This window comes from Canis lupus, chromosome 32, assembly GCF_003254725.2.
Source record: "Canis lupus dingo isolate Sandy chromosome 32, ASM325472v2, whole genome shotgun sequence".
In the NCBI taxonomy this organism is placed as follows: domain Eukaryota; kingdom Metazoa; phylum Chordata; class Mammalia; order Carnivora; family Canidae; genus Canis; species Canis lupus.
In genome coordinates, this window is record NC_064274.1 from 32,311,455 (window position 1) to 32,337,936 (window position 26,482).

At 38.8% G+C, this 26,482-nt stretch overlaps 1 long non-coding RNA gene across 1 annotated transcript in view; it reads right to left on the reverse strand.

Moving 5' to 3' along the window:
* Positions 1-898: 898 nt before the first annotated feature.
* Positions 899-26,482, reverse strand: part of LOC118353126 (uncharacterized) — a 31,856-nt gene continuing 6,272 nt past the window's right edge. Inside the window, exons 3-5 of the long non-coding RNA XR_004811416.2 lie at positions 26,330-26,413; positions 3,155-3,263; positions 899-1,680 (exon numbers count right to left, since the gene is read on the reverse strand). This is a non-coding gene — a long non-coding RNA (uncharacterized LOC118353126). The remainder of the gene's footprint in view (positions 1,681-3,154; positions 3,264-26,329; positions 26,414-26,482) is intronic.

A 26,482-nucleotide genomic window follows, 5' to 3' on the forward strand; every position in this document is an offset into this window, starting at 1 on the left:
AATCTCTAATGAAGAAATAATCAGAAATATGAACAAATACAAGTGCATCTATCATAAGCTTACTCATGATAGCTAAAAATAATGAAATAATTTAAAAATTCGAGAGTAGGGGAGTAGTATTACATATTATAAAGCATTACATATGTTAATCATCCATTGAAATTGAATGTTTTCAAAAATATTTTATATACAAATTCTAAAGTAAAAAAGCAATTTATAATTATATATGAATTTTAAAGTTAAAAAAAGCATTTACAGTATTGATATCTGTATGTAGGTATCTATATGTATGTATATGTAAGTAGAAAATATAATGTATAATATATGGAAATGGTTATTATATTTTTTCCCTAGCTAGTGAATTTATGGTAGTGGACATTATTTTCTTCTTTGTCATTTATATTTTCTAAATGTTTTAGAATAAGCATGCACCACTTATCAAATATGTATTTATTTGCACATGATGTAATGAGCGTGGATAGTATTTAAGACTGATGAGGTGCACCTGGGTAGCTCAGTGGTTGAGTATCTGCCTTCAGATCAGATCATGATCCTGTGGTCCTGGGACTGGGTCCCACACTGGGCTTCCCACAGGTAGACTGCTTCTCCCTCTGCCTGTGTCTCTGCCTCTCCCTCTGTGTCTCTCATGAATAAATAAATAAAACCTTTTTTATTTATTTTAAAAAATAAATTTTATTTTTTAATTTATTTATAAAAAAAAACTGATGAATCAGTGACCCCTACCTCTGAAACCAGTAATACATTATATGTTAACTAATTTAATTTAAATTTTTAAAAAATTTAATATAAAGAAATATATAAAATACTTTTTTAAAAAGATGTATTTAATATGAAATATAAATGGTTCTCTTTTTTAATAAAAGTCTACATTATCAGATGACCGTATAGGGCCCATCATTCTCCTTAGCCCACCATGCCTCCTAGTCTTGTAATCTACTCTCTAGAAACACCAAACTGCTAATGGTTTCAGTATGAGGTCACCCTGTCTCCTCCCACCCCACTACAAGCTGCTTTGTCACTTGATGACTATTTTCGTGCTTTTCTTACATCTGCAGGGACAGTCACTCCCTATGTCCTCTCATCTTTGAAGATTCACCTCAACCAACACTTCCTGAAAAAATCCTCCTTGATATCCTTTATCCCCATTCTCTTTTTCTCCACAACCTAAGTAAAGGACTCCTCCTTTGATGTCTCAAAATAATTGTGCAACTATCACTGTACAGTTATCATGGAAGCTAATACACACTTGTGTCATATTATCTACACTATAATTGAATTTTAATTATCTATTATATTATTTCTCTATTGCTGCTTGACAAATTCACCCAAAACTTAGAAGCTTTGAATAACAAAGGATTATTATATACAGAGGATTATAAAAGGCTGTTAGCTTGAAATTTCTACAGATTAGAAATTGGAGAGTGGCTTTGCCAAATAATGCTAACTCAGAGTCTCCTTAAGTTTCCATCACAATATCCGCTGGGGCCGCAGTCATCTGAAGGCTTGACTGGGACTGATGCATCTGCCTCCAAGCTCTCTCACATGACTGGTAGCGGAAGGTGTCTTCCTTGTTGGCTGTTGGCCAGAGGCCTCGGTGCCTCACCACATGGGCCTGTCCCTAGCACAACATGGCAGCTGGCTTCAATCAGAGTGAAAAATCTGAGGGAAAGAGAGAAACAGAAGTCACAGTGTCTTTAATGACGTAACCTCAGAAGTGACACACCATCATTTCTATATACTGTTGGCTGCACAGATCAGCTGTGATATGATGTGGGAGGAGACCCAAAGGGCATGAATATCAGGGATCTTTGGCTGGCTTGGAGATCATTCTATCTCACCAGCCTAAATGGAGCCCTCTGTACCCGCAGCACTTGTTTATATTACTGTCTGCTTAACAGTTGGGGCTTAGCTCATTTTTGTTTAAATAATTGAATGAATAAGTAGATGTTAAGTCTATACATTTTAAATGCTCAATAACTGCTTATTAGCTAACTACCTCTTGCTACATAAGGCAAGAGGCAATAAGGTTTTATGTCTTAATTACAGAAGAATGTCTGAGCTCTCCAGACTTCAGGAAACCATTCTAGGACAAGGTAGGATATGGGTAGATATAGTGGATGGACAGGAGGATGGAAAGTTGGAAGGAAAGGATTTCTTCAGTTCTACTTCTAATTTATGAAGAAAGTTGTTTTGCTTCCTTATGTTTAAAATTTTCTAATTTCCTCCCCCACTCTTATTCTTTTTTTAAGATGTTATTTATTTATTCATGAGAGACACACACAGAGAGAGGCAGAGACACAGGCAAAGGGAGAAGCTGGCTCCATGCAGGGAGCCTGACGTGGGACTTGATCCCGGGTCTCCAGGATCAGGCCCTGGGCTGAGCCACCTGGGCTGCCCCCCACTCCTTTTCTTTAATGCTTGTTTCTTACAGCAAAGTGGCCGCTGGGATATTTTCAAGTAACTTTTAGAAAAACTCCATCGTCGTGTCTCTAAATTGAATAAATAATTAAATTTTAGTTTAATCTTTTGTGTGTAGTGCCAAATGGCAATATGTAAAAAGCTAAGTTTCAAGAGTTGGATTCAACTTAAAGAGACTTAATTAATTTTTGTCCCTTCAGACATCAGAAATGGCAGCCTTTTGTTACTGTCTTTTTGCACTGTTATTGTTTTGGAGATGATGTTTGGTCCGTGTAGTTTGGTTATACAGATGTCCTCTGCCCTCACAGTTCAGTAGAAACTAGGTGTAAAGTGTAAGAAGCAAGAGTGAGAGAAAAAAAATAAATCTCTTTATTATGGTGCATAAACCTTCAGTGAGAGGGAGCTTTGCAGCTGCACAAGGAGAAAAATGCATTCAAAACTATAATGCCAGTGTGAATAATCCTTTCTCGAATGCTGCTTGCAGACTGCTCCAGCTTTGTCAGGTGAACTTGAACCGGGCCATCAGATTTGCCCCCATTCCCATTGCACACTCTGTCTATCACCCCGGGGCATTCACCATCTTGACTGTTGTTTAAAGAGAACAAGCAATCCATCATTGAACCAGGGAGTCACTTTCTCATAGAAAAGTAAAATCAGCATGTGACACTACTCAGCCCTAGTGTTTTGCAGATTAAAATGATACATGGCGACTCACGTGTTACTAGGAAGATTAAGTCGGTTATCTTGTTCCGCTGCTCAGACAAAAGAATTCCCCTCGAGCAGTAAGTGGGAGCTTTCCACAAGCCGAAAAAGTTGGACCCCCACTATACGGTGGTGAAACAGAATTTAACAGGAAGACAGAAAAAGAACGTTATTTACATCTCCACACCTTCCCTGTGGAAGATGGTACAAAGCAAAGTCCGTCCCAAAAGGGGGAGCTGTTAAATCTTTGTGGAAGCCTTTACAGTTTGAGATGCCAATTTTATGACCAGACACACACACACAATTTATTGTCTGACTGCCTCCTCAATTGATTTAAATATAGTGAAATAAATGAGCAGCCGCTGGCCCTGGGGCAGTTTGCTTCATAAGAGTAGGTTGCAAATCCTGCAGCTACAGTATCAAGTTATTAACACCGTTATTCCATTGTGTGATCTACACAGTAATAAAATTTTAAATGAATCTCATACAGAAATGAGCTCACAACAGACAGCCTTTAATTTGCCAAGCCCAGGCAAATATTTATCATATAACAGAAAATAGTATTTTCTTTTCATAGTTGAATCTGTAACTGTTATATTTGCTTTTACAAAGTAATTTTCCAAAGGAGAAAGACAAAAATAAGTATCCAAGTGTTTGATTTTGGAATAAGTGCATTAATTGAAATTAACGTAGGAAAAATACATTTCTTTCTAATTAAATATTTTTGAAAACTTAAAATAATTTTAAGGCTTAATATATGGTTTGCCATTTAGATCTTAACCCTGTAAATGATGCAGGTTAAAGAGAAAGAGTATTGTGTTTTCTTTCGGGTTCTGATGAATTTTAGGAAACAACTGTTGTTGCCAAATGCTTTCTTAAAATACAGACCATTTTTCTAGTTGAAAGGATTTAGAATCAGAGAATGCCCTCTTCTGCTACTTCTAAGTAAATTTTCAAACATTGCTCATCTATAACCATCTATATGTCATAGAAGTGTTCTGTAAGAGTGAATGCCAGCACCGGAATATGTAGGCTTTCACTGCCAAGGACAGACACCAGATTCAACCTTCTTTTCCTACACAAATCACCAGAAAGGAGAAGGACTGTTTAAACACTTTTGTTAGACATTTGACATGGTCTTTTCCAAATAACAGAAGGACCCACAGCGACTGGCTTTGAGGGGCCGTGTTCCCAATGTGCTTTCAATAGGGAACATTCTCTCTGGGCTGAGCACCTGGATCATGTGCAACGTTCCCTTGGGCTGGACAGCAGTCACTGAGCCACCTGCATCAGAGAGGATGGTAGATGAGGGACGGGAGCCTCTGGCCAGCTGTAGCTTTCCCCAGCCTGCAGGGCATATTGGAGCAGGAGCCAGGCCAGGCCAGAGCAGCACATGGGCATCCATCTGAGTGGCTGTCCTCTTTGCCCCACCATAGATGAGTTAGCAAGAACCTTCAATGGGTATAAATAAAGGTTAAGAGCATTGGAGCCCGGGAGCCTTTGAAACTTGCCTGTGCAAAGACTCGAAGGCATACACTATTCTGACAAAGGCAGTTTAAAATATCAGAGTCCTAGGACTTTCAGACAAGCACCAAGGAAGATGACCTGAGACAGAGCTGGATACTAGAGTAAGCTTTACAATTCAGCATGGCCTCAACAACCTACTGCAAAACAGACCTAAGCTCATCCTCTTCCCCCCATTCCCTCTTGCCCCTCCACCTTAGCAGCACAGCCTCTGCACTGTCTGAGCCGAGCAAGGAGAGACACTCAACAAACAAAGATTATTCCTAGTATCTGGAGACAGTGTGATCACATACTTGACATCTCTAAAACTCTGCATCGCTAAATACTAGCTTTTTTTTTTTTTACACTCAAGTCTTGGTTACCAGAAAGAAGACTATTGCTTTATATTCGTCTATAGGCCGATAACAGTTTTGTTGTTGCTATTCAGTGGCTACACAGCAACTGATGACTGGGAGGTAGACAGCCTCAACATGCCCCGAATGTCAGGAGAATGCCAGACTTTGTCATCTGTAACCTAAAAATTAAGCTCAAATGCAGATCAAGATGAATTAAGTGCTTGGTCATTTGATGTATATCAACTATTTCACTGCCTTGATGGTTTTGAAACTGTGCCCCAAATGCCATGCTCAGAACATCTACCAACCAGAATATATCTCAAATGGTTTTTAAAAATAAACTGAAAAAGATACTTGAGGAAAGTTAATGTTTTATAAATTTTGAAGGTCAAGTTATCAAGAAAATATTGTTTTCAGGAAGCATTGGTATAGCTGATTATAGTTTGGTATAGCTGATTCATTGGTAAAGTAATTGCTAAAAGACAGAAGGGACCCTACTAGGAGGTTTGCATATTTACTGTAGTGTTTTCCATTGGAAGGATTAATTATCTATTCCACTCTGCTGAAAGTGGCTTCCCTTCTGCCCCTGCAAAATAACCTTACAGTGATTTTCTCTTTCAAACTCTAACAAAGTCATGTTTCTTATGGGAGAAGTAAGCCTCAGAGAGGCACCTAAATCTAAATTCAAACATGTGATCTTTAAGGAAATACACTCACTTTTTTTGTTGTTGTTTTAGAGAAAGCTGTTTAAAAATCCAGACTATGAATGGCTGCCTCTCAATTGGAAAGGTCACTTTGAGTGCACTGTCCACAACATTAACTAGAAATGACCCTTGTCATCACTCTCAGCATGTGGGACAGAAGAAACAAATGAAAAGACACACCCAAAAGATGGTTTCTAGAATAGGCCACTTGGATAATAGATGAGATGCTATACTCATGAGTTGCATGGGCCTCCTGAGGCATTGTTCCCACTGCGCATTGTAGTGTGCTGGGTGGCTTCAAGATTACAAGTCCACAGGGGACCACAGGGTCTCAACTGGGCCGCCATCCCAAAGCAATGGAAATGCCATCTAACTTTCAAATTTCCCAAGCTGAGAACACTCCTTTAGTAACATGCTTCAAGTTTTCCTGACAACGTTTGGCAAAACACATATTATATTCTATGTGCATTTTTTCAGGCAATAAATCAAGAGAAATGTTTTCGTCAAATGATGTCCACACTGTTTTCTCCCCCTGCTATGTGACTGTTGTTAGGAGGGACTTCACTAAGCAAACTGTGCTCTGTTCTTGCCACAGTAAACAAAGAGTTAAGTTACAGAGCCAGCTGGTTGCTTGCCCTGGAGGTTAGAGAGGAAAGAGCAGCCTGCCTGTGCTTTTCTTCCCATATCACCAAAGTAAGCCTTACACACTCCCAACCCCATCTCCTGCCTCCTCCCGTCTGCCCCTTTCTACCTCCCTAAGACCAAAACAATTCAAATTAAAAAGCAAGGACTTCTGACACTGAAGTTATTCATGAGGCTACACCCATCATCTGGTCTTTCCTTTTCTGGGCAATACTTAAACATCAGTTCATGCTCAGTCCCTTCAGGTTCCACCAGCAGTCACTCTCATCAGGCCGCCTGGAAGGAGGATGGAGGTGGTGAAATCACGTGAATGAACCCTAGCAGAAGAGTGGCACCTAGCCTTAGAGTTCCAGGATGTCAATAGGTATAAAAAGACACACCTAGTGGGTGCCTGGGTGGCTCAGTTGGTTAAGCGTCTGCCTTCGGCTCAAGTTTTGATCCCAGGTGTCCTGGGCTCGAGCCCCACATAGGGCTCCCTGCTCAGTGGAGAGTCTGCTTCATCTTCTGCCCCTCCCCCTACCCACTGACATTCTCTTTCTCTCAAATAAATAAATAAAATCTAAAAAAAAAAAAAAAAACAAAACACCTAGGGACGCCGTTGTGAGGACTAGAGATAATGCACGAGAAGGACTTAGCACAGTAACCAGCACATTTTGGTGTTCAGTAAAGGAAAGAGTTTTATTATCATTATATCCATGCTCTTTCCACAGTGCTGTCCTGCAGAATCCATTTTTCCCAGTCCCACTCACGCTGATTTTGGCGGCCAAGCCCATTTACCTGTGTGTAACTTCAGAATCACCCCAGACACAAAAACAGTCCTGGTCCTAGGGACAAGTCATTTCTGATGGGGGTGGGAAGTGGAAAATGCAAATTACAGCACCAATAACAATAGAATTAGAGTCTATTCATATATTTACTGATGCTCAGTCATCATGATCACATCATCTTGGAATATAATTTAAACCATATCAAATTGCTGTTTTTAAGTCAGATTATTTGTCAATAATCTAATATTGGCAAATTCATATGATTTCAACCTAAATAATACCTGGATATGATCCTCTCATTTTCTCTCTCTCCAACCTCATTCCCAGATAATCCTTCGTCCTCCAGCCTCTCCTGACTGTGGTTCCCCAAATGTGACAAGCCATCCCAGGGCTCCTCCCTGTGCCTGCAGTACCTTCTCCTACCTCCCCCCTTGAAAATTCTTGTCAATCAAGACACTGCGCTTGTCACTTTTTCAGGGAGCCCTTCTCTGGCCGTTCTCCTCACACTCAAGCACACACACACACACACACACACACAGAGGCTCCATTACACCATCACAAACCTTTATGGTGGGACCTCAGTTGCACTGTAAATTCTTGTTTATGAATCTGCCTCCCCCATCAGATTATGAGCACATGAAAGCAGAGATGATGAGCTCATTTTATCAGCCTCAAGGCCTAGCCCAGCACTCGCTTGTTAATCAGACCTTGTTGAATGAAAGAAGGAAATCATTAAAAATCTTCAAGATTAATGAAGAGTGTAGTTTTATGATTGGCCCATTGTGGGATAACTCTTAGTATAATACAGTGTTTAACATCGTGCCATGCATATAGCACGTGTTCCATAAATGTTTGTGAACTGAATGAATGAATGATGGCAGGTGAAAAATCTCTTAATTAGATCCAGAGGGTCCTCTTTATTTGTACAATCCAAATAAGAAAGGCGTTCTCAGACACTGAAAAAGCTATGCCGACATCTTTGTCTTACAAAAGACTCATCTGAATGATAATGAGCATGGAAAATGGATTAGCTCTTGGGTGGACGGGGGTTTTTTTTGTTTGTTTGTTTGTTATTTGTTTTGGAAGGTCTTTTTGGTCTACGTGCAAAAGTAAAAATGCTTGAGTGCTTCATCATTTAAGGAGATTCAGTTCCCTCTTATTTTCCATGATTTTGATTTTAATACTTATTTAATTAAGAAAATTAAATTATCTGTGAGAAGCAAATTAAAACTGGCAAAAACTAATGGTTCATTGTATTGTATTAATGTTGATTTTTATTATATTTTATATATCTGCTAATTAGATAACTCTGGAGAATTGATTACCATCTCTTCTTGGACCCTAGTGATAAGGCATAATTATCCCTAGGTGTACTTTACTACTGTGTGATCAAGAAGTGTTGGTAATCTAATTTTTTAAGATGATCAGCTGGGAAATCTGACTGGCTCAGTCAGAAAAGCATGTGACTCTTGATCTCAGGGTCGTGAGTTCAAGCCCGATGTTGGGAATAGAGATTACTTAAAAAAAAGATGATCAATATATATTGTTAACTCACAATATATATATTATATGTTATGCTCTAGATAAAGCATATGGATTATTTTAGAAATACAGAATGTCTAATTTATTGATCCTGGCTCAGAAACCATCTGTTTAAGTCTGTCTTAAGTGCATATTTTTCAAATCACATAAATTAAAGAGTTTACTTCCTTTTTAGCCTGAGCAGATAAGCATTATTGAGATTAAGGGCACATTGCAAAACTATAACAGGCACTTAAACTTGCTGTACCAAAATGCTACGATTGTTTCCTGACTTTTTCCTGATTAATCTCAGGATCATTCTTCATCACCCCCACCCAAGGGTTAAAAGAAGACTAATAGCATCAAGCCCAAAGATTTTAAGATTAGAAAAAGCACATGTGAAGTTCAACAACTGTGTCTGGTGCAGAGTATTCTGTAAATGGCTATTGTTGCTGCTGTTTTATACCATTATTATTATTTATCCACCACATTTTCATTCTCTAAACCAAAGCAGAGCCACACTTAAGTATCTTAGTTTTGCCTTGCTCTTGACCAAGGCTATTCCTATATGATTGCCAGTTGCTCTAATTCTTCTTTACTGATAGAATCTGCTTTCTGTATAGTTACCTCCCCATCATCCCACTGTTGTTTCATGGCATCTCCTCCATATTTTCTTTGATCCAATCTCTGCTAAAAGTCCATTCAACATCATGAATCTTACATCCTGATTATGAAAACATGTCTTTCCAAAAGCCTCTTATTCTGGTAACAAAGGATCACAAAATCATTTATGATCAGGGCTGCAGCATTGCCCAGCCTCAGAGGGTTCCATTCACCTGAAATCAACATGTATTAGTTTTCTATTGCTATTGACAAATTGCTACAAATGTAGCATCTTAATACAACACAATTTGTTATCTCCCAATTCTATAGGTCAGAAATCCAGAATGGTGTAGCTAGGATCTCTGCCCAGCAACTCACAAGGCTAAAATCAATGTGTCAGCTAGCTATGTTCTCATCTGGAGCCTAAGTCCCTCTTCCAGTCTCATTCCTGTTACTGGCAGGATTCAGCTCCTTGCAGCTATAGAACTGAGGTCCCCATTTCCTTGTTGGCTGTTAGCTAGGGATTGCTCCAGGCCACATGTGGCTGCTCTCCAGTCCTTGCGCAGAGCTCCCTCCACCTTCAAAGCCAATGGTACAGTGAAATTCTTCTCATGCTTCAAATCTCTCCGACTTCTGCTACCAGCTGTAGAAAACTTTCTGCTTAGAAAGGAGTCACCTGATTGAGTCAAGTTCACTATAATAATCTTCAGATCTTAAGGTCAGATTTTACATCTGCAAAATCTCTTTAGAGCGGTACCTAGATAAGTGTTTGAATAACCAAGGTATGAGAATCTTGGGAGGCCATTTCTAAAATCCTGCCTACCACACAATGTGAGTTTAGTTCTTCTGATTTTGAGATGCTGAGTTTCATGCATGTTTTAAGGTTTTTAATTGGAAGGAACAGACACTCTTTGAAGATAATTAAGTTGAGTCCGTATGAGATGATAAGGGAAGTAGTTGCATGTGAAAATCCAAGACCTGGAGCAGACAAAGGATCCAAGGATCCACAGCAGGTGTGAGTAAATTTTTGCTCTGGTGATTTTCCCCATAACTTAGCCACTTCCCCTGATTGGCTCCCATCTGTCTTTCAAGTTTAAATTTCTAGAGTTTGCTTCTATCTAGGATGTAGAATACCAGAAGAAAAACATGGTTCCCACCTTAGCAGCCAAGAAAAGCTAGAAAATCTACAAATTGTTCTTGAGCCCATATAAGAGCTGAGGTTACAAGGCCACTAAATGAATTAAATCCCAAATAATTGCAAGCCCCTCCAAGGAGAGATAAGAAACACAAACTCTCTGACCTTTGGCAACACTTAAAAAGAAAGAGATGGCCACGATATAAGTCACTAAGAAAAAATTAACTAAAAACTTAATGAAGTCTTTAAAAAAATGATTTTATTTATTTATTCATAAAAGAGGCAGGGTGGCGGGCAGAGACCTAGGCAGAGGGAGAAGCATGCTCCATGCGGGAAACCCCAATGTAGGACTTGATCCAGGATCCCAGGATCATGCTCAACCACTGAGGCATCCAGGCGTCCCAACTTAATGAAGTCTTAAAGGACAAGTATGGACTAAAGTATGAGTTTGTAATAGCTGGGAGTCAAAAACACAAGGGGACTTTGCCGTAATTCACAAGTTCTTTTCCCCTGGAGTCTCATGAGAAAACCTAGGGACAGAGTAGGCATGTAGGAGGTGATCAGTGGTACAGGCATATAGAAAATGTGGGGCTGTCACTGTGGCAAAAGTGTGAAAGCCCCCCCGCCCCCCCAGCCACATGGGTCATTCTCTCATAAAAAGCAAAAAAGCCTGAACTTGCTGAAGGAAGGGGGCACACCTATTGCTTCTGGGAGCTGAATAAAAGCAAAAGCCCTATGCCCCTTAGCAAAAGCAGGAAAACTCTAGGACTCAGGATCCTGCACTGGTGTAAGGATAGGTATACTATTTCTGGGAATAAATAAGAAACTCTTTTCTATCCATGATTACAAATCAGAATTCAGCCCGCAAATACTGATAAAGCCCTGTCCTTGAGAATCAGGCCAAGGGTCTGCTGAAGACTGAAGCTATTCCAGAAAAATAATCCCGTTTCCCACCATAAGCCTACCAGACAGTAATAAGAAATGGTAGCTAATAGCTGAAGGAAGATAAAGCACATGTGAGAGAAACAGGCATACAGGAAGTATAGAAAGCTGAAGATAGAGCAGGAGCAATAAGGAAAACAAAAAACAAAAAAAAAACAACAACCGTCCACTGGCCCAGGCCCACCCAACTCCAGGCACGAAGAACAGTAGCCACCACTGCAGGAATTTAAAACTTACACTGCAGGGCACCTGGGCAGCTCAGCCAGTTAAGCGACTGTCTTTGGCTGAGGTCATGATTTCAAGGTCCTGGGATGCAGCCCCAATGTCAGGCTCCCTGCTCAGCAGGGTGTCTGCTCCTCCATCCTGTTCATGCTTTCTCTCTCTCAAATAAGTTAATTAATTAAATCTTTAAAAAACAATAAAAATAAAGCAAGCTTACACTGCAATGAAGAAAATGAGAGTAACAACAAAACCCAAACCCAGATGAGCTTCTGGCTAAACGAACTCAACCTCTGACATGAGAGCCTGATAAAAGAAGCATGCCCATTTTCAGATTTAAATATTCTTTAGGGCAGCCTGGGTGGCTCAGTGGTTTGAGTGCCTGCCTTCCACCCAGGGCGTGATCCTGGAGTCCCAGGATTGAGTCCCACATCAGACTCCCTGCATGGAGCCTGCTTCTTCTTCTGCCTGTGTCTCTGCTTCTCTCTCTCTCTCTCTCTCTTTCTCTCTCTCTGTGTCTATCATGAATAAATTTTTAAAAATCTTAAAATATGTATATATTCTTTAACTCAGCTTGTACTACTCTTCTACAAATGATGTCAAGACCGCTGAAATGATAAAAATTTTTAAAAAGCATAAAAAACATTTTTAACAAATAAAGCAATCAACAGAACTAGTTATCAGAGATGACCCAGATGTTGGAAGTATCAGTCAGAGATTTTTAAATCACTATGATTGATATTTAAAAGAATTAATAACAAAGGCTGATAGCATGTATGAGAACAGATAGGGAATTTCTGCAGAGACATAGAAACTTTTTTTTTCAAGTGGAATGGAAATTTTACATAAAGAAAAAAAAACACATTATCAGAGATGAAGAATTCCCTAGATGGGCTAATCAGCAGAGTGAGCACAACTGAAAAAAAAAGAACCAGTAAATTTGAAGATAGATCTGTATATATTATACAAACTTAAATGAAAAGAGTTAAATAGAAAAAAAGAGCTGTGTAGCAGTATCAAAAGAACTAATATATATGTAATTGGATTTCCAGAAAAAAAAAAGTAGTGGAGAATAAAGCAGATGAAATATTGAAGAGGCAATTTCTGAGAAATTTCCAAAATTAAAATCCAAAAACCCAGAGAATTCCCCAAAATAGAAATACCAAAAGAAGCCATACCTAGACACTTTACAGTCAAACTCCTGAAACCAACGATAAAGATAAAATCTTGAAAGCGACCAGCAGTGTGAGTAGGGTAAGATGGAGGGGATACAACATACAGAAGAACAGAGATAAGAATTATAGAAGATTTCTTGTCAGAAACTATACAAGTCAGAAGCCAATGGAGAAATATATTTGAAGTAGTGACGGGAAAAACAGTTAAATAGAATTCTATATCCAATGAAAATCTGTCTTAAAAATGAAGACAGAGGGGCAGCCTGGGTAGCTCAGCGTTTTAGCGCCACCTTTGGCCCAGGGCCTGATCCTGGAGACCCGGGATCGAGTCCCACATCGGGCTCCCTGCATGGAGTCTGCTTCTCCCTCTGCCTGTGTCTCTGACTCTCTCTCTCTCTCTCTCTCTCTCTCTGTGTGTGTGTCTCATGAATAAATAAATAAAATCGTAAAAAAAGAAAGACAAATATTTTAAAATAAACAATAGCTGAAGGCTTTCATCACAAGAAAAACTGTGCTACAGGAAATGTTAAAGGAGTTTCCTCATGCAGAAGTATGATACCAGACGGAAAGCTGAATCTACAAAAACCAGAGTGGCAGAAATGTTTACACTCAACTAAGTAATTAAGGAGAAATAAATAAATATAAATGTATATGTAAAGGATGATTTTCTTATTTGTAATCACTTAAGATAATTGTGTAGAGGGAACCCCGGGTGGTGCAGCGGTTTGGCACCTGCCTTTGGCCCAGGGCGCGATCCTGGAGACCCGGGATCGAATCCCACGTCGGGCTCCCGGTACATGGAGCCTGCTTCTCCCTCTGCCTGTGTCTCTGCCCCTCTCTCTCTCTGTGTGTGTGTGTGTGACTATAAATAAATAAAAATTTTTAAAAAATTGTATAGAGCAAAAATTATAGCAATGTATTATAATAGCACAAAGGGTAGGTAAGAGTAAATTAAAAATAATTATTGTAAGTTTCTTATATTATACATGAAGTGAAATGATATTATTTGAAGATAGACTGTGATAAGTTCATGGTAGATATTGTAAGCTCTAGAGTAAACATTATGAAAAAGTCCAAATGGGAGTATAGTTACTAGTCCATAGCAAAGATGAAATGGAATCATAAAAAATAATCAAAAACAAGACAGAAAAAGAGGAAAAAGGAGAACAAATAGAAAACAACTAGAAAGATGGTAGATTTAAACCCAATCATACCAGTAATAGTGAAAACATGGATGTGGGGGGAATTTAACACCAAACACTAATCAAAAGAAAGCTGTAGTAGCTATAGTAATAACAAAGTAGACTTAAAAGAAAAAAAAAACATTATTAGAGATAAAGAAGGATTTTGATTGGAATAGCATTGAGTCTATAGATCAAATTGGAAATCTAATAAAGTGTCTGACTCCGTTTTTTTTATTTTTTTAAAGATTATTTATTTTAAAGACAGAGAGCAGGGGAAGGGGCAAAGTGTGAAGAAGAGAGAGAGAGAAAGAGAAAATCTCCAGCAGACTCCCCACTGAGTGCCAAGCCTGGTACACAAGGCTTTATCCCATGACCCTGAGATCATGACCTGAGCCAAAATCAAGAATTGGCCACTTAACTGACTGAGCCACCCAAGTAGTGCCCCTCCATTTTTGATGTTTGATTGTTAACAGCTTTGAAGCCCCACCACTTTTTCTTACTTTTCTGCCCCCCATCTGGACAAGGTGACCAGAAAGCCCAGGTGCTTTTTCCTTTGGCACCAGCAGGAAGCAAATTCCAACTTATGGAAAGGGTTCTCAACCAGCACCACCCTCTAAACACCATAAAAAAACCTAAGCCCATTCTTTCAAGCCATTTTAGACGTGTTTGGAAGCCCAGGAAGTTTTATTACATGAGTGGTGCATATGCGGCACCATCAGTCTCAACATCCAAATTTTGCATCTGCAGGCTGGTCACAATAGGGAAAAATTGTCTATTGTGGCAACAAAGCAACTTCTGATCCATGAGTACCATACATCTCTCCATATATTTAAGTCTTCTTTAATGTTCCCATAAATATTTTCTAGTTTACATCATGCCTATCTTTCCCATATTTTGCTATATTTATCTTTGAGTAGTTGTATTTTTATGCTATTGCACAAAGTATTATTTTATTTATTGTTTTCTGTTTCAATTTCCAATTGTTCTTCAATAGGTCATAGAAGTATAACTGAAGTGCCATCAGCAAGATGGCAGGGTAAATGTTCTCCACCTTTATCTCTCCATGGTACATCAATTTTGGCAGTCACTCACAGACAAGAGTCCATTTATGGGAGTCCAGGAGTCCAGCAGAAAGGAAGCATACCATTATAGCAGAAGAATCCAAGAACAGTTGCATTGAAGAGGGTAAAAGGAACAGTATCACATTGCCTCACTCTACCCCCAAGGTAGGATGGGTCAGAGCCACATGACGACTCTGCAGGCATGATTTCTCCCATAGGGAAAACTGAGAACATGTGACTCAAAGCCCAGCTTCCCTAGCCATGCTGGATGCTACCCAAGAGACCTACTTCTTTCTCGCCTTGCCCAGATTACAGAGGTGATCTGCAAGTCTAAGGGGTTGGAAGAAGTTAAGAGTATAGCAGCCAGGGCTCTGAACTCATCAAAGAGGTCCTACTGCTTCATGGTTCTTCTACTAACCAATTCACAAACTCTGTTAGGAAGCCCACTCACAAAAGACTGTGGAGACCTCAAATGTGCAGCCCCCAACTGCCCCATATCCATCCCGAAGGCTCCCCATGCATAGCCCTACACTCCTCTCTCCCTGGAGGGCCAGATACCATAGACGGTGAGGAGACTTTGCAAATGACTGCAAGCAAGCTCAGAAAGCCAGACTAACTCTAGGAGATTAAAGAAGACTCCCAAGCATTTCAGGGCACCGCCCACAGCACCCAGCCTGATTTTGCAGGATTGAGAGAAGTCATTCAATCTTAGTTATTTCCCCTAAGAGCAAAAAGTGTAGAGTAGCCACCCCCACAGAGGAGGTCTGAAACAGCTCCAGAATCCCTAGCTGGACTAACATGTGAAGGTATCACTCTCCAAAAACCAGTCAGTAAAGCCTGGAGGAGATAACCACTTCTTCAAAAGTGAAAACAGCAATGTAAGACTTCAAGGAACATGAAAATCTAGGGAAACACAACACACCAAAGGAACACAATAATCTTCCAGCAACTGACCCCAAAGAAATGGAGATCTATCAATTGCCTGACAAAGAATTCAAAATGATTGTTTTAGGAAGCTCAATGAGGGCAATTCAATGAGTACATAGTTCATGCTATGAACTCAGTAAAAAATATATATATAAATAAAACGAGAATTTCAACAGAGATATAAACTATCTGAAAGAGAAATTAAGAAAGGAATCTCATTTACAATAACATAAAAAAATAGGGACGCCTGGGTGGCTCAGTGGTTTAGCGCCTGTCTTTGATCCAGGGTCTTATCCTGAAGTCCCAGGATAGAGTCCCGGGATCGAGTCCTGGGATCAAGTCCCACGTCCGGCTCCCTGTATGGAGCCTGCTTCTCCCTCTGCCTATGTCTCTACCTCTGTGTGTGTGTGTGTGTGTCTCTCATGAATAAATAAATAAAATCTTTTAAAAAAAACACACAAAAATAAAATTCCTAGGAATAAATCTAAGGAGGGAAAAAAATCTGTACTTTGAAAGCCATAAGACACTGATGAAGAAATTGAAGCCTCAAGTACATGGGAAGATATCCTGTGTTCTTGGATTGGAAGAATTAGTATTGTTAAAATGTCTATACTACCCAAAGTAATCTATAGATTCAATGCAATCCCTGTGAGAATTCCAATGGCATTTTTCATAGAATTAAAAAAAAAAAAATCCGGGGATCCCTGGATGGCTCAGTGGTTTAGCGACTGCCTTCAGCCCAGAGCGTGATCCCGGGGTCCTGGGATCGAGTCCCACATCAGACTCCCTTCATGGAGCCTGCTTCTCCCTCTGCCTGTGTCTCTGCCTCTCTCTCTCTCTCTCTCTCTTTGTGTCTCTCATGAATAAATAAATAAAATCTTTAAAAAAAAAAGAATTAAAAAAAATCCTAAAATTTTTCTGGAACCACAAAAACCCCAAATACCCAAAGCAATCTTGAAAAGAAGAACAAAGTTAGAGGCATCACATTTCCTGATTTCAAGCAATATTACATAACCATAGTAATCAAGGATACGGTATCATTTTATGATTTTATGTCAGTGCCATACAAACAAACACATAGACCATAGAACAGAATAGAGAGTCCAGAAATAAAATACAGGCAACTAATCTTCAGCAGTGGTACAAAGCATGCACAATGGAGGAAGGATAGTCTATTCAATAAGTGGTTTTGGAAAAACTGGACATCCACATGCAAAAGAATGAAACTGGACCTCTATCTTATTCCACTCCCCAAAATTAACTTGAAATAGATTTTAAAAGCCTTATGTATAGATCTGAAACTATAAAACTCCTAGAAAAAAATATATGGGAAAAGTTCCTTAAAATTGGTCTTGGCAGTTTTTTGGTTTTTTTTTTTTTAATAAGAAACCAAAAGCACAGGGAACGAAAGCAAAAATAAACAAGTGGGCTACATCAAACTAAAAAGGAAAGGGAAAAAATCAACAAAAATTAAAAACCACCTAGTGAGTGGGAGAAAATATTTGCAAACCATATATCCAATGAAGGGTTAATATCCAAAATATATAAGGGACTCCTACAACTCAATAGCAAAAAACAAGTAAGTAAAGAAGAATACTATTTTAAAATGAGCAGAAGAACTGACTAGACATTTTCCAAAGAGGATATACAAATAGGCAACAGGTATATGAAAAGATGCTCAACATTACTAACCATCAGAGAATTGCAAACCAACCAAAATATCATTTCACACCAGTTAGGATGCCTAGGACCAAAAAGATAAGAACTACCAAGTGTTGGTGGGGACATGGAGAAAAGGAAACCCTTGTACACTGTTGGTAGGATTGTAAATTGGTATAGCCATTAGAGAAAAAGTATGGAAGTTCCTCAAAAAAAAAAAATTAGGATTGCTATATTATTGAGCAATCCACTTCTGCGCATATATTCAAAGGAAATGAAACCAGTAACTTGAAGAGATATCAGCATTCCCATGTCCATTGCAGCATTATTCACAATAGTTAGGATATGGAATTAACCTAAATGTACATCTACTGATGAATGGATAAAGAAGATGTGAGACAGAAAATGCAATATTACTCAAGGAAATCCTGCCATTTGGAACAATATAAGTGAAACTGGAGGGCATTACACTAAGTAAAATAAACCAGACAAAGACAAATGTTAGATGATGATCACTTATATGTGGAATCTTAAAAAAAAAAAAGTTAATTTAGTAAAAACAGAGTGTAGAATGGTGGATCCCAGGAGCTAAAGGTAGGATAAGTGGGCAAATGTTGATAAAAGAGTACAAGTTATAAGATGAGTAAGTTCTGAGGGTCGAATGTAAGGCATAGTGACTATAGTTAATACAGTATGCATATTTGAAATTGGCTAAGAGTAAATCTTACGTGTTCTCACCACAAAAAGAGAAAAAGAGGGGCACCTGGTTGGCTCAGTCTGTGGAGCAGGCAACTCTTATTCTTGGGACTGTGAGCTCAAGCCCCACATTGAGTGTACAGATTATATATATATATAATATACATGTATATATTTATATATATATAAGTTTTAAGAGAAGTATACTTGACTTCTGCAGTATGTGTTTATATCCTCTGATCCTTTTCAATTATCTTAGTTCTAGTAGCTTATTTATAAGTAATCATGTCACCACTGAAAACTGGTATTTTACTTCTTCCCTTCTAATCTTTATCCTTGAATTTCTATTTCTGGCCATTATCACTGATTAGGAAATCCAGTATAATATTGAATATAAGTGATGAGAGTAAACATCCCTGCTTTGTTCCCAGTCTTAAAAGGAAAACATACAGCCTTTTATTGCTAACTATAATAATGGTAGGTTTTTTTGTTGGGGTCTGTCATTGGGTTACCAACATAATTTCTTTCTATTCCTAGTTTCCTGGGAGCATTTCTGATGAATTAATGTTGAATGTTGTCAAATGCTTTTTCTGCATCTATTAATAATTATGTGGATTTTCTTTTTTAGTTTTTTTTTAATATGGTGAATTACACTGGTAAATACTCAAATGCTGAGCCAACTTTGCACTCCTGGGATAAGCCCTATTTGATCCTGATGTATTTTATATATATATTGTTAGATTCAACCTACTAAAATTTTGTTAAGCTGTCTTGTGTCAATATCCATCAAGAATATTTATTTATTCACTAAACAAAATAAATATTTAATAAAATGAACTATAAAACTAATTATCTAATAAAATAAGTTTCTTTTATGATAATATCTTTGTCTGATTTTATTTTATTTTATTTTTTTGTCTGATTTTATTATCAGGGCAATCCTTGCCTCATAGAATGAGCTGAGAAGTATTCCAATCTCTTTTATCTTCTGGATATGTTTGTGTAGATTTGGTGTTATTTCTTCCTTAAATGTTTGGAAGATCTTGTGAGTAAAAACCAACTGTGCCTGGACTTTTGTTTTATTTTTTGTTTTATCTTTTGTGGGAAATTTGTAAGATAACACATTCAATTTCTCTAACAGATATAGACCTGACACAAAGAGAAAAGTAGCCATGTTCTGGTATGATTCATCTGGTACAAAGTACCTCTTTAAGGAAATAGAGATTGTCTTTCTGGTTCTATCTTAAAGATTTAAAAGAGTGAGAATCTGTTGTTTAGTAGATACTGAGTTTCTGTTTGAGTTGATGAACAAATTCTAGAAATGGATAATGCTGATGGTTGCACAATATTGTAACTGTATTTAATGCTGCTAATTGTACTTCAAAGTGGTTAAAATGGTAGATTTTATGTTAAGTATATGTTACCAAAATAAAAAAGTAATATGTGTTCAATGTCAAAAAATAGAAAATACCAAATAAACCAAAGTTATACATTTTTAAACATTCATAACCCTAACAGACTACTGTTAATATTTCAAGTTTGAATGTGGGACACCTGGGTGGCTCAGTGGTTGAGCATTTGCCTTTGGCTCAGGATGTGATCCCAGGGTCCCAGGATCAAGTCCCACCTCAGGCTTCCTGCAGGGAGCCTGCTTCTCCCTCTGCCTATGTCTCCGCCTCTCTCTCTGTGTCTGTCATGAATAAACAGTCTAAAAAATAAATACATACACATACATAAAGTTTGAATGTCTTCATCTTTAAAACAGAAATAATAGTGCCTACATCATTACAAGGGTTATTGTGAGGCTCTTACACAATAATCCATGTAAAAGACTTAGCAATGGCCTTCACATATAGTAAGTCCATGATGAAATTTAGCTGTTACTATGCCTATTATGTGATAATTTTACACACATTATTATAATCTGCTCCTTTTAATCTAATGATATATTGGGAAGATGTTTCAATGTGAATAAAAAGACACATAATATCTTATTCCTGTGCCTTCCCCCAGTGTAAGAAAATTAATTCTGGTGCATAGTTTAGCTACAAGGCTATTATTTACTACAGCAATGTGTAAACCAAAGAAAAACCGGAAATACTTTGAATATCCTGTGATAGGAAATATAGCTACAATCTAGGGGTTGAACCAAGAGTTCAAAAAGGCTAAAGAAAAAACAAAAAAAAAACCAAAAAGGCTAAAGAACGTACTCAGAATTACATAGAGAGCTCAAACCCAAACCAAACTCTTTCATTACAAATGATGTGCTTTTCTCTCAATATACTCCTTTTGATTATCAAACTATTAACCATTAGTATAGTATAGGCAAGAAGGTCTTTTGTTAGACGTTGAATTTTTTGAGAGACTTTTTTTCAGCTTGCAGGAATTCTCATTCTCTCTTCTATCTGTTGTCACAGCAAAAGGCCACTGTTAGAACCTTCTTCCAACACATGCACCTGCTTTATTCTCAGATCAGCAACTGATCGGGACACCTGGGTGGCTCAGTGGTTAAGCATCTGCCTTTGGCTCAGGGAGTGATCCTGGAGTTCTGGGATTAAGTCTCACATCGAGCTTCCTGCATGGAGCCTGCTTCTCCTTCTGCCTGTGTCTCTGCCTCTCTGTGTCTCTCATGAATAAATAAATAAAATCTTTAAAAAAAAGTTTTTAAAAAATTAGCAACTGATCAGGAGCCTTACGCACACCAGATGTTTTGAATATGTGGTCATCTTATCCTGGGAGACCTTTTGTCAAATTGCCCTTCGTAGTTCTAAAGTCCCCTTAATACTCAAAATATATTTAATGACTTTATCCCCTTTTCATAAAAAAATAAAATAACAGGGGTGCCTGGGTGGTTCAGTCTATTAAGCAAGTGACTCTTGTTTTGGCTCAGGTCATGATCTCAGGGTCATGCTATAGAGCACTGAGTGGGGCTCTGTGCTCAGCAGGGAGTCTACTGAGATTCTCCTTTTCCTTCTGCCCACACATTACCCCTGCTCATACACAATCCCCCCTCCTCTCAAATAAATATTTTTTAAAAAGTGAAATAAGGGCGCCTGGGTGGCTCAGTAGGTTAAGCGTCCGCCTTCAACTCAGGTAACCATCTCAGGGTCCTGGGATCAAGACCCCTGGTGGCTCCCTGCTCAGCAAGAGGTCTGCTTCTCCCTCTGCCCTCCCTCCCTGCTCCTGTGCTCTCTCTTTCTCAAATAAATAAATAAAATCTTTTAAAAGATGAAATAGCACATCGTAAATTATTTTCAGGTAAGTCCCACCATTATCACTGTGCATCTTCCTTAGAAAGAAAAAAGCTTCGCAACACAGCAACAAATGGAATGGAATGTTTGTCAAGTTCCTTTGGGTAATTTTTTTCTCCAAAAATTATACCAGCTTACTATTTAATGTTTATTGAAAAACCAAGAGTCACTTTGACTAAAATGAAGAAATGAAGTTAGGATTGGATGATTCCATTGCCAATCTTATTTGCCTGAGCAAAAGCATCAAGATGACTTGAAGGTGACTTTGAAGAAGATGCCAGGTTAAGGGAAAACCCTACTGGAGAGTCTAGATTTGCCTAAATAGATGTGAAAAAAAGAAATTTCCCAAGGAAGGGGCTGAAACTGATTGGATTAATCTGAATGTTCAGAAGCAGAAAATAAAAGGGCAGTAAGATTACCCCATGACAGGTCACCAGGTCTCTTGGTGTCCTGAAATCACTGCCCTCTTTATTTGTTGTTGAAGCAAAGTAAGGCATGATTTAAAGAAAAGGATAAGGGGCACCTGGGTGGCTCAGTTGGTTGTCTCCCTTTGGCTCAGGTCATGATCCTGGGGTCCTGGGATGAAGTCCCACATCCGGATCCTTGCTCAGTGGGGAGCCTGCTTCTCCATCTACCTCTGCCTGCTGCTCCCCTTGCTTGTTCTCTCTCTCTCTCTCTCTCTCTCTGTGTGTCAAATAAATAAAATCTTAAAAATATAATAAAAATAAAATAAAGGAGTCATTCCCCAATTTGGCAAATGCCAAATATACACCCTGACAGAAATTTAGGAGACTCATCTTGACCGTATTTCATGTGTTTATTGGCTATTTTTAATTACCTAGGTGATATAAACTTCAATATTTTATACCCTATTGTATATAGTACAAAAAAAGTGCCCTTCACACTCCACCAATCTATCCCATTCCCCAATGGGAATTCCCCTACTATTATTATTTGGTGTATATTCTTTCATATGCTTTTCTATGCTCATAAGAACAAATGGGTATAGATAAAAAATATGTTGATATTTTTATTTAGGTTGGATGATTTTTAATGCCTGCATTAAGCTTTGCACTGGCAAAATCCTGCATTACAATGGCAAAATCCACAAAGTTAATTCAGCAGCAGCTTGAGAAAGAACTCGACACTTGAGTCACCTGTTCTGCTGTCCCTGCACACTGGACAGTTCCAGTACTGCCTGCCTCCCCCGTGCCTCACCTCCACCCCGCTCAGCTGGGAAGGAAAGGCAAAGGATCTGAGTTCTCACAGGTGCCCCTCAAAGCAGAGTTCCTGGAATGCGGTGCCAAGGGTGGAAGAGCACTGGCTTCGCTGACATCCAGGCCCTGGAGACATGGCAAGCTAAAATCTCCTGAGGACAAATCCAAAGTGCAGGACATGAATGTGTGTGTGTGTGTGTGTGTGTGTGTGTGTGTGGCTGACAGTTTGGAAAAGGGTGTGGTAGCCTGGAGCTGATAAAGAAGGGGTGCAGAATGTAATTAGAAACATTTTCTTGTCCTGAAAACACATTACTGTTGAAAGTAACTTGGAATATTTTTAAGTTTAGTTCTCCCTCATTGCTTTTTAGTCACTTATTCAACGTGTGTGTCTTCCCTTTGCTAAGGTGTATGTCACATTCCTTTAGTGTATACTTGATGTAGGGTCACAGTCTTTGTGACCATAACAAGTAGATCCACATGGAGAGGATATTATCATGAGAGTATTGTTATCGTCTGAAAAGTTTATCCTCCGCTTATGTGTTTTGGTCCCTTTGCCTGAAAACAAACTTCTCTGTGTATGGAGCCAGTTGGTTTCCAGTTTCCCTTGACATTCATGGGCAGCACATCATCTAGTCCTTTGTGAGTTCCCAGATATGTGGTTATAGTTACAATGTGATCTTCGGACATGTGAAGACAGGTAGAAAATAGCAAGGCTATGTTGACAGTGGATCTGTTCATCAGCTTGGTGACTTGTCACACTCCAGGCTCATAGCACTTAGGCTTCAAAAACATGTCTTGAACCCTGGGACTCATTCCCAAATGACAGAATTGTAAATGCTAAATCCCCAAATGCCAAGGGTCTAGTGTGTTCTAGTGGTTTCTTAACTGGGGAGTAGTATATGGAGATTTGGAAACTCTTATGTTTTTCTAGATGGCTGAGGGCTCCTGGGCTATGTTCATGTGCTGTTTGACCAGCCCCTATTTTGTACTCTTAACTAGAATGCTATGGAACACGTGTGAATAAAAAAAGTTCTCTATCAAAAAAAAAAGGTTGAGGGGCACCTGGGTTGCTCAGTAGTTGAGTGTCTGCCTTCGGCTCAGGGCATGATCCTGGAGTTCCAGGATCGAGTCCCACATCGGGTTCCCTGCATGGAGCCTGCTTCTCCCTCTGCCTATGTCTCTGCCTCTTTGTGTCTCTCATGAATAAATAAATAAAATCTTTTTTAAAAATTTAAAAGTTAAAAAATCAAAAAAAAATTTTTAAAGTTAAAAACATGTAAAAAGTTGGATAATTCCATATATAATATTCTACAAGTTGATGTTTTCATCTACTAAAATATTGTTGACAATTTGCCTCTTGCCTGTTTTGCCCAAGGCAGACTTTTCCAGGAATAATGTAAATGAGAAGCGTGACTATAGCTAATTCAACCCTCTGGCAAAGAGGCCTCCCAAATTATATACACGTAGTTTAACCAAGGTCATCTGGAAATAATCCTTCATATTTGTTTTTATTGTCTTATTCTTATTCCTGAATGCTCATCCCAGACTGGTGCCAAATTGGTTGCATCAGAATCATTTTAGTTCTTTAAAAAAACATAGATTCTGGGCTCTAGCTTCAAAAAGTGTCATCCATAAGTCCTGGGAAAGGGCTGAGAATCTATAAATTATAACACCAGTGATTCTGGTGATCAGCCAATTTTGCAGACAATGAAACCATCGGTGTTCCTGGAGACCACATTGCTGATATAAGTAATGGAAGATGAGCTTGTGATCATCCCAGCAAGTCAGTTCACTTAGCAATACTCCATTATTTTTTGATGGTGTATAGTGTTCCAGCACATGAATGCACCATGCCTCATTTAACTTATTCCCTTCTAATAAACATTTAAATTGACTCCAAGCTTTTTATTTTATAAGCAACACTATAATAAACATCCATGTGTGTGTGTGTAAAGACAGAGAGATAATGAGAGAGTTTCTGTAGGAAAACTTCCTAAAAATGGAATTTCTGGTTCTAAGAGTACATGCTTTCTGATTCTTGAAACAATCCCTTCAAAACCACATTACATAGACTCCTGTCTTTTTTCATGATATATTATCAAAGGATGAAGTATTTTATTTCATCTCTCAAAAACTTATATTAATTACAGTTATTAACTATAAATAACCTCACTCTAAAGTCAATGGTAGTGGGACACCGGGGTGGTTAAGCATGGGACTCTTGATCTCTGCTCAGGTCTCTATCTCAGGGTCATGAGCTCAAGGCCATTGCTGGGCATGGAGAATACTTTAAAAAAAGAAATTAAGTCAATGGTAGTTATGATTATTCTACATTTTTATTAATATGGATTTTCCTTGATATTTCAATAGAACTCATGTTATTTCTGAAATAACTAAAATTCTAAAGCCTGTAAAATTTTTATACTTAAAATATCATGTACATTTGGTACTCAACTATTTCAAGAAAATAATAGCGACCATTTATTAGGACTTACTGTGTGCCAAACACATGAATGATATGTATTAGCTCATTTTACTCTGTTAGAAATAGGGAACTAAGGGACACCTGGGTGATGCAGGTGGTTAAGTGTCAGATTCTTGATTTTGGCTCAGGTCATGACCTCAGGGTCCTGGGACTGAACCCCATGTTGAGCCCCCTTGTTTAGTGGGGAGCCTACTTGAGGATTCTCTCTCTCCTTCTCCCCCGCCCCCCGCTCACTCTCTCTCTTTTTAAGATTTTATTTATTTATTCATGAGAGACAGAGAGACAGAGACAGAGACAGAGGCAGCGGGAGAAGCAGGTTCCATACAGGGAGCCCGATGTGGGACTCGATCTCAGTACTCTGGGATCATGCCCTGAGCTGAAGGCAGACGCTCAATCACTGAGCCACCCAGGCGTCCCACTCTTATCTCTCTCTCAAATAAATAAATAAATAAATCTTTTAAAAGACATAGGGAACTAAGGTCAAATTAAGGTGCTTAAGACCACACAGATAATATATATTAGAAGTGGGATTGGAGGGGATCCCTGGGTGGTTCAATGGTTTGGTGCCTTGTGTCGGCCCAGGGCGTGCATGCTCCTGGGGTCCCAGGATCGAGACCTAAGTCGGGCTTCCTGCATAGATCCTGCTTGTGCCTCTGCCCCTCTCTCTCTCTCTCTCTGTCTCTCCTGAGTGAGTAAATAAAATTTTTAAACAAAAAAAGAAGTGGGATTGGAAATCAAGCAGATTGATTCCCAAACCAAGCATATAATACTCAGAGTATTCGAATTTAACTTTGTTCTATTGTGATAGCAACATGAATGGAGGCTCAGGTATATTACAATGCATGTAGAAAGGCAATACAATTTCCTTATAACCTATTCAAATAATCATGTTTATATAGACTATATTATGAACAGGGTGCCTGGGTGGCTCAGTCCATTGAGAGCCCAAGACTTGGTTTCAGCTCAGGTGATGATCTCAGGATGGTGAGTTTTAGCCCAAGTTGGGCTCCAGGCTCAGCGGGGAGTCTACCTGAAGATTCTCTCCCTCTGCCCCTCCCCAACCCCCTACGTGTGTCTCTTTCTCTAAAATAAATAAATGAATTTTTAAAAAAGGAATATATTCTGAACCCCTAACCCATACCTCATCCACTACTTCACAGTATTCGTGCAAATATGCTTTTCTCAGCTCTGGAAGATTCTAGGTACAGCTGGAAAAGATGAATTGCTGTATAAAGAAGAAAAATGATTGTTTAGACAGACCCATTTATGACCACATCTATGACAGAAGTTGGGG